The 14,469-nt window shown below is 39.9% G+C and overlaps 1 long non-coding RNA gene across 1 annotated transcript in view; it reads left to right on the forward strand.

Annotated features, from left to right (window-relative positions):
* Nucleotides 1–590: 590 nt before the first annotated feature.
* Nucleotides 591–14,469, forward strand: part of LOC119765922 — an 82,738-nt gene continuing 68,859 nt past the window's right edge. Inside the window, exon 1 of the long non-coding RNA XR_005276933.1 lies at nt 591–1,890. This is a non-coding gene — a long non-coding RNA (uncharacterized LOC119765922). The remainder of the gene's footprint in view (nt 1,891–14,469) is intronic.

Consider the following 14,469-nt stretch of genomic DNA (forward strand, 5'->3'; position numbering starts at 1 on the left):
TCTACACCCACACTACTGCACATTTTTCCTTGCAGCTCAGCTAGCGCCCGACTGTCTTTTTCTCACTCTCACCTCGCACGTAGACGATGGAAGTTACTCTCGTGTGAAGGGGTGAGTTTCCCCCCACACTCACTCTCTTGCGCTCGGGCAAGGCAGCCTGGATCGGGTGGGATGAGTGCCCTCCTCCGAGAGAGTGACTTGTTTATTGTTTCGATGCTTTTGTTTGTAGAATTTACGATGAAATTATTTCAAGACTTTTTGACTGATCAATTTTTTTTCTACGCTCTTTGACATCTCGAAAAAAAAAATGCCATCTTTGACAGGTCACACACGTGTGCGTCTTGAGAGTGAGTGAAGTTTCTTGCTTGCGCGCGATGCACTCACCAACACATCTCAAGCTGCACATGGTGGATGCGTTCTTTGGATGTGTTGGATTTTGGAGCGAGGAAGGTGGTGGCGCCGAGGGCACGTCGATGACGATCGCCTGGAATGGGGAGAGGGGTGGCTCGAGGAGCAGTAGCTGAAGGTTACAATCGCTTCTCCCTATGTGGCGTGTACATAGCAGATTTAGTTACACGCTCGGTCTAAAATTGTAAGGTCCACATAGACTAGTGTGTTGGTTTTTTTTTGCTCCGAACTTTTGTTGTTGTTTTCCTCGCGTCGCACTCTTTCTCTCGTCTAAACTCTATATTTCCTTCGGGAGCTGTCATATAAAAATTATATCATCCAACTAGTTTTTTGTTGCGGGTGTCACGACGACCACGGTACGGAAAAAAAAGCTCGTGATAAAAACAAGATCCAGACTCACACCCACACGCGCACAGACACCTACAAGTGCGAGATTGCACTTTGCGGTCGCCGGTCGTGTCACGCACGAGAGTTCCGCTGTCATTCGAATCGAACAGTTTGATCGCTGGAAACGTCAAATTCTCTCGCGTCAGTGCTGCCAACCTTAGCCCAATCCATCCGAGGAAGCCGTACGAAATTTGGAGAGTGGACCAACTAGGGCTAGTTATACGGCCAATCATCGCTAGTCATGGCCTACTACTAGCGGCGAAGACCTACACACAGTTGTTGCACTTTATTTTGTTTCGTTCGCCCGTTTCGTTTCGTCGTTCGCCTGCTTTGTTGTTGTTGTTGGTGTATTGCTCTGTAGTTGTTGCAGTTGCAACTGCAATTGCACACTCGGTCGGTCGGTCGTACGCGCGTATAGTTCGGGGTTGTGCGGAGCTGCAGCAGCCAACACTAAAACAGTTGTGGTGAAGTTTTCGAAACGCCGAGAAGTGCAAAAACAGAGCGGCGCGCCGAGTTTTTCGCCGTTTTTTGTCGCGCCGCGCGCGATTGTTTCCTCCGAATGTGCCTTGCGCGTGTGTGTGAGTGTTTACTTCCTCCTGTGTCAACTGTCAACTGTGACAGCGATCGTGCGTGACCGTGAAGCTTTGTGTTGACACACTGTGAATCTGTGGTGAATTTCGGGAAGAAGACCGTGACACGCGCGCTCCTCCAGCGATCGCTGTAGTGGTGTATGTGTGCAGTGGTGAATACCCATTCAACCCACCACTGTCCTTCACGCACACTAGCGTGCAATGTGTTTATGTGTGCGCGCGTAGCCTACTAGATCAACATGACGTTCGATCGATGCGTACACCACACTGCTGTGTGGTGAATTCAAAGCATACTCGCTCACACATACGTGTGTTAGTGCTCCCGCTGTGTGCACCACTAAATTGATAACAATTGATTATTTATCGCCGCCGTCGGAGCGATTCGGAAACGTCACTCCATCGAAAACAAAAGAAATCAACACCTGCTGCTGCAACAATGTGATCACACCAATGCATTCCAGCGACGACGCGACGCCACCGGAGTAGGCTGTTGCATCAGTTCAAGGTAACTCGAATCAATCAAAACAAAAACAAATTCCACACCATAACACAAGACTTCGTTTCGGGGCGTCGAAGCGCCCGCCCATCCCGAATTAAATTCGGGTCTACAAGAGGCGTGGCCTACTTGACGCTCCAAAAAAAATTCAACCGACGACAACGAATCATCAACGCCCAAATAATCGCGCGATTTTTTCCGTGTCTTTCTGCGTGAAATAATTACACGCCAGCAGCTTCGCTTGGCCGATCGTCCGCCAATTCTGCCTAGCTGTGTGCGTCTAATATACGGCTTAAATTCACCAAAATGTCCGTCAAATTGCCTCCACGACACACTTTTATTTCGTGTTTTTTTTTTCCTTGTCCATTTATTTCGTGTGTCAAATCCACTTATCTGTTCGATCTCGCTCGCTCCTACCGGCCTCCAGCGTGCTCTCTCACTCTCTCTCTCTCGCTACCATTTGGGGCTTACGACTAGAGCTAGCTCTAGCTACGGCTGTAGTGGAGTGGCACAACAAAACAACCAACTATTTTCGCGGGCGAACCGGTGTGCAACTAAGGGGAAAGGGGCTAGGCGAAGGTTAAAGTAGCTTCGGAAATTATGGCGCTTTGAGCCATTTGGATTCCTAAACTTGCGCTGTTGGCTTTGCAAATGCCACTTGAATTTGAGTGTAACAGTTACCAAAAGAAAACTTTGAATGATTTAATTTCTTTGCGTTTTTTTTTCTCCTTCTGTTGGTATAAAAAATAAAACGATTTTTTTAAATGTCCCATTCTTCGACGTGCCAACCGTGCTACGGTGCCAAGGGTGAGGTTTTGATGGTAAACTCTTCAATGTAAAAAAAATCATGGTAAAATTACATCTAGAAAGGGGTACATCTTTTATGTCAGAAAAAAGATTTAATTTTACCTTTTAAAAATGTGTAGGAAAATTTACATCTGGCGTCTGGCGGAAAAATATCTGTAATCCCAAAAAAAATATCAAACCGGCGATAGTTATATCTAGCTTACTAACTCCGCGTCCCAACCCGCACGGCCAACTCGCCGCTTTGAAAACTGAATAATCAAAGCCAATGTAGCTCTATGTGTTCCGTACATTTTAAACTGTATTTACTGCATATTCGATGCAATGCAATCCACATTAACGAGCTCCGGGTCTTTTGTGGTCTCTGTTGCAAGTTTCGGCTCATTTCTAGACGTCCGAAGGTTGTGTGTGGTGAGTCACCCAAAAGCTCTTTTACGCAAATGGACCGACGTTGTACTTCCCCATCAGATAGAAGGCCAAATTCTGTTTAGGCAAATCTCGGGTAAACCACTACCCCACCGGACCCGTCATATACGATATATATACGATATACGAGATACGTACAGGCACATCGGCTTTGATCATTCAATTTTCACAGCGGCGAGTTGGCCGTGCGGGTTGAGGCGCTGACTTAGTTAGCTATATATAACTATCGCCGGATTGATGTTTTTTGGGATTGCAGATATTTTTTCTAGCGTCTGCCAGATGTAAATTTTTACATTTTGCCTTCCTCACCTTACTGAGGAAAGGCTATAAAATCACTCGAAAAATGAAATTTGCTTTTGAACATTATAAAGTTTAGTTAAGTACTTCAAAAGTTATGCTAAAAGAAACATTTTTAACAAAAGTCCGGAAGATTGTAAAAAGGGTGTTTTTTGTAAGAAACCCTGTCATATTATACATTTTTAGAAAAGTATTGAAAAGACCTTTCCAACGAGTTTAAAAGATTGAAGATCTGACGACCCTATAAAAAGTTATAAGCACTTAAGTGTTATTTATGAACTTTTCAAAGGCCGGATCTCATATATTTCGATCAAAACGTTGTCCGGATCTATCATGCTACTTGTCGTTGGATATGTGATCAAAAGACCTTCGCAACGAGTTTAAAAGATTGCAGATCTGACAACTCTATCAATAGTTATTATCACTTAAGTGTTATTTATGAACTTTTTAAAGGCCGGATCTCAGTAATTTTGATGAAAACGTTATCCGGATCTATCATGCGACCTGTCGTTGCATAGGTGATCGAAAGGCCTTTGTAACGAGTTCAAAAGATTGAAGATCTGACAAACCTATCAAAAGTTATAAGCACATTAGTGCTCTGAATTATAAAGATCTGACTACCCAATCTAACGGTATGAATAATAAATCAAGTTGATAGAACACTGAAAGGTCCGCCCTTTTGAATCTAATGTTTCATACACATTTCCGGCAATATAATTTCACATTATTTACATTTTTAATCGTCAAAATAACTATTGTTCCGTTTTTCACGGTTTATTTGATGGAATCGGTTCTGAGATGACCAGGGAACATAATTTTGACAAAAGCTAAGAAAAATATTTTTCAGGTAGAGCCGTAGCAAACATTTTCAAAGTTAATGTCACCAAAATATCTGAGCATTGAAAAAAAAACTTTTCACGGAATTTTACAAAAACTGAAAATATTTTTAAACAAACTTAAACATGTTTAAAATGTTAATAAACACAGGGAAATGCACTTTTAAATGTTTTTAGTGGATTGCAGTAAAATTTAGAAGTTTTCTGAAAAAGTTGTTGCCCCCTGATTTTTCGGACCGATTTTGAAGGGGACGTCGACATAAACTATGAAAAATGTTTGCATCGGCCTAAATCAATAACGTCATAGCAAATATGTTTTTAAATACATAACTTAATCATCAAATGGATTCAAAGCGTTTTTGTTTTAAATTTTTAAATAAAACTTTTTTTTATTTTTACCCGTAATTCAAGCAAAACAATGGCCAATGTCAAAGTGTAAACAAAGAGTCTTTTCTGCTCATGTCAGTTGATGTTTACATCAAGAACGATCAGGATAGACTCTTTGTTTACACTTCGACATTGGCCCAATTAAATTGTTTTGCTAGAATTGTCAAAAGTTTGATTTTTAAGAAAATATATAAAAATATTGACATTTCATAGACAGTTTTTGATTCACAAGAATTTTTGGTGTAAGAAATGCCTCTTATGTGAGTTTATGGAAAATGTCTGGAATGTGATTTGAGTGAACACCCTGATGTGTCCAAAGATTGTTAGGTCCGTAAACCACTTGGACACTGTAGGGAGAGATTGTTTTTGTTTGATCGAATGTCCCGCAAGGGGCGATGGGGTGATGATGATAGAAATTTGGTGTCAAAGGGACTTTTATGTAAAATTAGACGCCCGAATTGATGACGTACTCAGAATTCGAAAAACGTATTTTTAATCGAAAAAACACTAAAAAAGTTTCAAAAATTTTCCCATTTTCCGTTACTCGACTGTAAAAATTTTTGGAACATGTCATTTATGGAAAATTTAATGTACTTTTCGAATCTACATTGTCCCAGAAGGGTAATTTTTTCATTTAGAACAAAATTTTTGATTTTAAAATTTCGTGTTTTTTCTAACTTTGCAGAGTTTTTAAAACTTGTTTAGTGCTTTTTTCGATGAAAAATACGTTTTTTCGGAATTCTGAGTACGCCATCAAATCGGGCGTCTAATTTTACATAAAAGTCCCTTTGACACCAAATTTCTATCTCATCACCGTTTCAGGCTGCAAATTATTGAAAAACACCTCTTTTTTCGCATGTTCAAAAATGGAAGGGGTCGTACCGTCCCTCCATCACGAGATATCAAAAAACGGACCTCGGATTCGTGATCAGGGACAAAAGTTACCCCTTAGGACAAAGTTTCACGCAAATCGAAGAGGGGTCGGGGCAACTTTTCCCGATTTCGTGTGAGTTGGTAGAGAATTACCCCCTTTTAAAAAACTATTGAAGTGTAAGAGATAAACAAATTGATAGGTTAACAGATCAGGCATGCCAGATTTTGAAGATTTTCGGGCACATCACAAAAACGCAAATGAGTTTAACTTGATGGCAAAATAATATTTTACAAATCTGTTTTTGGCAAAAGAAGCAAAACATTGTTATCTTTTTCCTGAGCAATTCATTCAATGGAGCACTTCCATTCGAGCAGTTTTGCTTTTTCTAAAATGTATTTCTTATGGAGCGAACTGTCAAAAACTGCTCGACTGCGGGTGCTCCATTGAAAATCATCGAATAACATGGCAAAACAATACGTTTGAGCATTGTGCTCGAAAATCTTCAAATATGGCATCCCTGTAACAGATTGAGAAGTTGACAGATTGACAGTTTGATATGTTGACAGATTGACAGGTTGACAGATTGACAGAATATCGGGCTGATATCTAACAAAAGAGCTGGACACTAGGGACCCTAAATAGGGAGACTGGCCGAAGTGAATTTGACGTACCCAAACAGACACGAGTTTGACGTATCCAAACGAGCATTTGCCTTTACGCCCAGCAAAACTTGTCAGTGTTGCCAAGCTCAAAACATACGTTGCCAGATCGATTTAGCAATGTTCGACCAGTCTCCCTATTTAGGGTTTCTACTGGACACCCCGTTTGCTAGTTTGACCAGCGTTGCCACATGTACAGATTTATCTGTCATGGTACAGATTTTCAGCAAAGATTTGAGTACAGAATCTGTACGTACAGATGACAGATATTTGGGTCACCGTACTGATTTGTACAGATTTTCAGATAAAACAGATTCTTTCTCAAAATGATTTTATTGAATAGTTAAGTTATTGCAATTATCTCAACATTTAAAAACTTTTCATTGATTAAATCTAGTTTAACTTTTGAAACATTTAGAAATGGATCAAGCTTATATTTTTTAACGATCTTAGATCCATTTATGCTAGAATATTTTCTCTTAAAACTAACCCCCAGTACGCCGCGGGTAATTGGCTCCCTCCCACTAACATTTACACACAAGATCCTCTGTAGTTTTAGGTATTTCTTAGGTTTAAGAAAACTGCATTTACAAAAGCAGACTCATTGCTAACCAGGTTTCAGTACCGACAAGGACCTAACAAAAATAATGTATAGCATTTCGTTCTAATGAAGTTATAACATAATTTCCAGCATTTCCCATTCTTCTCAAAAATGATTTTAAAATGAAGGAGAACACAGGTAAAATAAAATCTAAAATACTTTAAAAATTTAATAAAAGTTGAACTGAATCATACAGAAAATAATGAGTCATAAAGTTTATTGTATTTTTTTTAAATTAATTTGAGTATATTTTTAAATTACATGAAAACAACATGATTTTTTTATATTCATAATTTTGCTATTGCATTTAAAGCATTTTTTGCAAAAAAAAAGTTTAATAATAAAAATTATCTTTTTAGCATTCCATACTTTACATGCACTAAATTTGAAACATATTTACAACCGCCTTGTAGTTGCCTGAATATTAAAAAAAATTAATCCTCGTTTTTCAAAACATTATTATTTGTTTCGAGAAAGGTAACGCCATTATGTCACATTAAACTATTTAATAAATGGAATCTGGTCAAAGTAAATTTTATTGAAAGTTTTCGATAAATCATGTTTTGCACCATCAACTGGGTCAATCGGGACTGCAGTCTGTATGAATATGGATTACAGTCTAACTTAGATTATTTAATTCTTAAATTCCTGAATTCTTAAATTCTGAAATTCTGAAATTCTGAAATTCTTAAATTCTTAAATTCTTAAATTCTTAAATTCTTAAATTCTTAAATTCTTAAATTCTTAAATTCTTAAATTCTTAAATTCTTAAATTCTTAAATTCTTAAATTCTTAAATTCTTAAATTCTTAAATTCTTAAATTCTTAAATTCTTAAATTCTTAAATTCTTAAATTCTTAAATTCTTAAATTCTTAAATTCTTAAATTCTTAAATTCTTAAATTCTTAAATTCTTAAATTCTTAAATTCTTAAATTCTTAAATTCTTAAATTCTTAAATTCTTAAATTCTTAAATTCTTAAATTCTTAAATTCTTAAATTCTTAAATTCTTAAATTCTTAAATTCTTAAATTCTTAAATTCTTAAATTCTTAAATTCTTAAATTCTTAAATTCTTAAATTCTTAAATTCTTAAATTCTTAAATTCTTAAATTCTTAAATTCTTAAATTCTTAAATTCTTAAATTCTTAAATTCTTAAATTCTTAAATTCTTAAATTCTTAAATTCTTAAATTCTTAAATTCTTGAATTCTTAAATTTTTAAATTCTTAAATTCTTAAATTCTTAAATTCTTAAATTCTTAAATTCTCTTAAATTCTTAAATTCATAAATTCATAAATGCTTTAATTCTTAAATTCTTTGATATTTTTTAAATTTTAAATCTGGGTATGATTTGAAATTCAAGATTTTAATTTAGAATTTTAAATTTTTTTGATTATAATTTTGAATTTGAAGGATTTTGAATATATGAATTATTGAATTATATTATTTTAATTTTATTTATTTTTTAATTATTAGAATTTTAAAGCTTTGAATTTGTTATTTTTAAATTTTGTTTTGTATATATATTTCTTTTTATTTTTTTGATCTTAGTTTTTTTTAGTTTTAATATTTGTATTTTTGAATCTGTGTGTTTATGGATTTTCTGTTTGGTTTACTTCTTTTCAAGCAAAATACAAAATCCTTCCTTTTAATTTCAAGATTCTGCTTTGTGAGATTCGGCATCAAAAGGCAATTCGGAATTTTCAATATTATAATATCGATTACAAAATTATTGATACATTTATGACTTTCAGTTGCAATAAAATAAACAAATTCTGAATATTTAAGTTTTTTCACTAGAACTTTTGGAAACAAACATCGCGCGAAGTAACGTCCCGCGAAGAAACGTCTTTCCTTGGCCGTTTCTTGGGTGTTTTTTATATGGAGTTTTGCGTTCCTTCCGAGCTGCATATCAACGTTTAGTGTTGTCATAAGATTGTTCAAAATGCATGTTAAAAAAAAGTTTTTTACAAAAAATATACCGTACAGATAATGGTACAGATATTCGCCATGCTTGGTGCAGATAAGACAGATTTTTGGACCCTCTGATACAGACGAGCATGTGGTAACACTGAGTTTGACTCTTACATCCAATTGTTGCGTAGTATGCGTGCACTGCAGTGCGTTTGGGTCCCCCGAAAACAACACACGAAAAAAAAAAAATTCTAATCTCCATTACGCACACCAACTGCCAGCCTGCTCCGATCGGAGCGCTCGGTCGGCCGGTTCGCTCAGTAGGCGGGGTAAACCCAGCAAACAAAAACACACTCACACTGCCTGCCCGGGCCCGGCTTCCTCCAACTCTATATTCGGCTGTTTTCGGCTGTCTAATCATCAAATATATTTTTTTTCGTGCCCGCCTGGCTTTGCCACGCCTACTGCGTTTGATGGCACGGTGCCAAAAAACCCGTGACCCACTTGGATTGGCGTGTGAGTGTGTGTGTGTGTGCGTTGGTTGGAGCAATAATAGGCCTCTGCTGCCTGCCAAAGTTGTTCGCCAAGAGTTGGCCAAGCAAACGAAAAAAAGAAGCATGTTTCTTCGCTTCCGAAGCCTGCTTCGAAATAGCCTTGAAACACACTCACACACGCCACTTCCTCGCGTCCCCGCACTCACCTGCTCACCTCTTCGCGTACCTCCACCACACACGATTCCTTCATTCTCTTCTGCTTCGTCCACCAACACACAGCGCCGATGGTTGAGTGGCCGAACGCGCGCGCGTTCTTTCCTCCAAGAATATTTAACCTTCCTACGGTATTGGGGTCTTTTTCGGCCTTTTTGAAAATTAAATTTGCCATAACTTTTGCTATATACATGCTAAAGCCTTGAAATTTTCTGACATTAAATTTATAGTATAAATACACATTTCACAAAACAAACAAACCTTGGACGACTCCTAGGGGAGCGTCCATAAAAAAAGTTACTTTAAAGGTATTGGGGTCCTTTTCGACCCCAAACTTTAAAAAAATGTCAAAAATCCAGTTTTTGACCGATTCCGGTTCTTTTGGTCACAAATGAAAGCTTAGAACGTCCCCTTTCCGAAACCGACCTGGAAACCCGGATTTGGTCACTGTGGCCACCGGGAATCAGCTACAACCGAAAAATGGCCTTTTGAGACCCCAACTTTGACGACCTGTATCTCCGGCAAATGTCAACCAATCAGGATGCTCTGGGTTGCATTAGACAGGTATTGACCTGTACTTTGACCACAAATATTAATATCAGGGCCAGGTGACCTACCGGTTCCGGAAATCCGGAACATCCGAAAAGTTCATGTTTTACTGTTTTTCACATATATGTGATACCAATACTCTCATGATAGTTGAAATTGATCCATAAAACTTACTAAAAACACAATACACGATTGCCAGAACCACTCTGGAGTGTTAGTGGCCACTTCCGGGTAACCTGGAACCGGTTTCCGGGTACCCGATGAACGGCCAACTTGACTTTTTTGGTGAAAACCCATCATGTTGCACATCAAACTCCATGAAATTGAAAGATATGTCCATTTTTGGTAATACCGTTGTTCGCTGAGCCATCCTGGCCAATCTGGAACCGGTTACCGGTGACCCCTTGGGGACACTTCCGGAATATGAGAGAAACCCTATCATCCGACATATCAAACTTCATGGAATTGAAAGGTATGTCAATCTACGGTCATGCCGTTGTTCACTGACCCATTCTGGCCAATCTGGAGCCGGTTACCGGTGGCCCCTCGAGGACACTTCCGGAATATCAGAGAAACCCTACCCTATCATCCGACATATCAAACTTCATGAAATTGAAAGATATGTCAATCTACGGTCATGCCGTTGCTCGCTGATCCATTCTGGCCAATCTGGAACTGGTTCCCGGTGGCCCCTTGGGGACAATTCCGGAATATGAGAGAAACCCTGTCATCCGACATATCAAACTTCATGAAATTGAAAGATATGTCAATCTACGGTCATGCCGTTGCTCGCTGATCCATTCTGGCCAATCTGGAACCGGTTCCCGGTGGCCCCTTGGGGACACTTCCGGAATATGAGAGAAACCCTATCATCCGACATATCAAACTTCATGAAATTGAAAGATATGTCAATCTACGGTCATGCCATTGTTCCCTGATCCATTCTGGCCATTCTGGAACTGGTTCCCGGTGGCCCCTTGGGGACATTCCCGGAATATGAGAGAAACCCTATCATCCGACATATCAAACTTCATAAAATTGAAAGATATGTCAATCTACGGTCATGCCGATGATCACCGCCCATTCGGCCATCATGGAACCGGTTACCGGTGGCCCCTTGGGGACACTTCCAGAATATGAGACAAACCCTATCATCCGACATATCAAACTTCATGAAAATAAAAGATATGTCAATCTACGGTCATGCCATTGATCGCTTATCCATTCCGGCCAATCTGGAACCGGTTACCGGTGGCCCCTTGGAACACTCCGGAATATGAGAGAAACCCTATCATCCGACATATCAAGCTTCATGAAATTGAAAGATATGTCAATCTACGGTTATGCTATTGTTAGCTGACCCATCCTGGCCAATTTGGAACCGGTTACCAGTGGCCCCTTGGGGACACTTCTGGAATATGAAAGTAACCCTACCATCAGACATATCAAACTTCATGAAATTGAAAACTACGTCAACCTACGGTCATGCAATTGTTCGCTGACCTTTGGTTGACATATCCATGAATTTCATGAAGTTTGATTCGTCGGATAGTAGGGTTTCTCTCATTTTCCGGAAGTGTCACCAAGGGGCCACCGGGAACCTGTTCCAGAATTGCCAGAATGCATAAGCGAAAACTGGCATGACCGTTTATTGACACATTTTTCAATTTCATGAAGTGTTATATATGTCGGATGATGGGGTTTCTCTCATATTCCGAGAGTGTCCCCAAGGCTACCGGTAACCAGTTCCAGAATGGCCAGAATGGGTCAGCGAACAACGGCATGACCGTAACTTGACATATCTATCAATGTCATAAAGTTTGATATGTCGGATAATAGGATTTCTCTCATATTCCGGGATTGTCCCCAAGGGGCCACCGGGAACCATTTCCAAAATGGATTAGCGAACAACGGCATGACCGTAACTTGACATATCTAACAATTTCATTAAGTTTGATATGTCGGATGATAGGGTTTATCTCATATTCCGGAAGTGTTCCAAGGGGCCACCGGTAACCGGTTCCAGATTGGCCGGAATGGATCAGCGAGCAACGGCATGACCGTAGATTGACATATCTTTCAATTTCATGAAGTCGGATGATACGGTTTCTCTCTTATTCCGGAAATGTCCCCAAGGGACCACTGGTAACCGGCTCCAGATTGGCCAGGATGGGTCAGTGAACAACGGCATGACCGTAGATTGACATATCTTTCAATTTTATTAAGTTTGATATGTCGGATGATAGGGTTTCTCTCATATTCCGGGAATGTCCCCAAGGGGCCACCGGGAACCAGTTCCAGAATGGTCAGAATGGATCAGGGAACAACGGCATGACCGAAGATTGACATATCTTTCAATTTCATGAAGTTTGATATGTCGGATGATAGGGTTTCTCTCATATTCCGGAAGTGTCCCAAGGGGCCACCGGGAACCGGTTCCAGATTGGCCAGAATGGATCAGCGAGCAACGGCATGACCGTAGATTGACATATCTTTCAATTTCATGAAGTTTGATATGTCGGATGACAGGGTTTCTCTCATATTCCGGAATTGTCCCCAAGGGGCCACCGGTTACCGGTTCCAGATTGGCCAGAATGGATCAGCGAGCAACGGCAAGACCGTAGATTGACATATCTTTCAATTTCATGAAGTTTGATATGTCTGATGGTAGGGTTACTTTCATATTCCAGAAGTGTCCCCAAGGGGCCACTGGTAACCGGTTCCAAATTGGCCAGGATGGGTCAGCTAACAATAGCATAACCGTAGATTGACATATCTTTCAATTTCATGAAGCTTGATATGTCGGATGATAGGGTTTCTCTCATATTCCGGGAATGTCCCCAAGGGGCCACCGGGAACCAGTTCCAGAATGGTCAGAATGGATCAGGGAACAACGGCATGACCGTAGATTGACATATCTTTCAATTTCATGAAGTTTGATATGTCGGATGATAGGGTTTCTCTCATATTCCGGAAGTGTCCCCAAGGGGCCACCGGGAACCGGTTCCAGATTGGCCAGAATGGATCAGCGAGCAACGACATGACCGTAGATTGACATATCTTTCAATTTCATGAAGTTTGATATGTCGGATGATAGGGTTTCTCTCATATTCCGGGAATGTCCCCAAGGGGCCACCGGGAACCAGTTCCAGAATGGCCAGAATGGATCAGGGAACAACGGTATTGCCAAAAATGGACATATCTTTCAATTTCATGAAGTTTGATATGCAACATGATGGGTTTTCACCAAAAAAGTCAAGTTGGCCGTTCATCGGGCACCCGGGAACCGGTTCCAGGTTACCCGGAAGTGGCCACTAACACTCCAGAGTGGTTCTGGCAATCGTGTATTGTGTTTTTAGTTAGTTTTATGGATCAATTTCAACTATCATGAGAGTATTGGTATCACATATATGTGAAAAACAGTAAAACATGAACTTTTCGGATGTTCCGGATTTCCGGAACCGGTAGGTCACCTGGCCCTGATATTAATATTTGTGGTCAAAGTACAGGTCAATACCTGTCTAATGCAACCCAGAGCATCCTGATTGGTTGACATTTGCCGGAGATACAGGTCGTCAAAGTTGGGGTCTCAAAATTCCATTTTTCGGTTGTAGCCGATTCCCGGTGGCCACAGTGACCAAATCCGGGTTTCCAGGTCGGTTTCGGAAAGGGGACGTTTTAAGCTTTCATTTGTGACCAAAAGAACCGGAATCGGTCAAAAACTGGATTTTTGACCATTTTTTTAAGTTTGGGGTCGAAAAGGACCCCAATACCTTATGTGTGATTTTTTTTTAATACCAAGGGAAGGTTAATTCAAGTTTCCATTGTGGCTAGTTTTTCGTACTGGCTCGGTTCTGTTCTCACCACTTGTGTCTATTCATGAAATTCACCACCAGAGCACTCACACTACCGTGGGCCTTGTGGTGCACATGTTGAATAAGCCTCCGCTAGCTTAGCCGAGCTAGGAGGCCCTTCTTCTTCGCTGAGCGCGCACACAATCACAAAGTTGGCGGTGCCTTGTCAATGACGCTTTTTTTTTCTCTCTCCGTGCAATACACTCAAAGAAGTAGTTTTCTTGGTTTGATGGCTCTGCAAGGGTGGTGGTGGTGAATTCTATTTTTCTGTTTCTTCCAGTCAGTTGAACTATTATTATCATCTTTTCTTATGGTTGGTTAGGCGACGGTGGAGAGCTTGATGTTGAAGAAGGGTGGGGGATGGGAACCATCTCGGTCCCTCGCCTTGGCCTGCTCGGATTGACAGAGAAGGTTTTTGTTGTTGTTGGCCAGTGTACAGTGCACACTTTGGTAAAGTTCGTTTGCTTGTCCTAAAAAATCGAAACTGGACTACTGCGCCACGGCTGACAGAGTCCGGTTTGGTGTTAGTTTTTTTTTGTATTTCGCTTCTTCTTCTTTTATGACGTTCTCTTCTTTACGAATAGTTGTTGGTAATAACGCTCTCTAGGCTAGTTTCTTTTTTTACGAAGGGCAACTGTGTGCGTGTGATGCACTTTTCGGAACACATGCATGTGTGTTTGAT

The sequence above is a fragment of the Culex quinquefasciatus genome, chromosome 1, assembly GCF_015732765.1.
Source record: "Culex quinquefasciatus strain JHB chromosome 1, VPISU_Cqui_1.0_pri_paternal, whole genome shotgun sequence".
Classification (NCBI taxonomy): domain Eukaryota; kingdom Metazoa; phylum Arthropoda; class Insecta; order Diptera; family Culicidae; genus Culex; species Culex quinquefasciatus.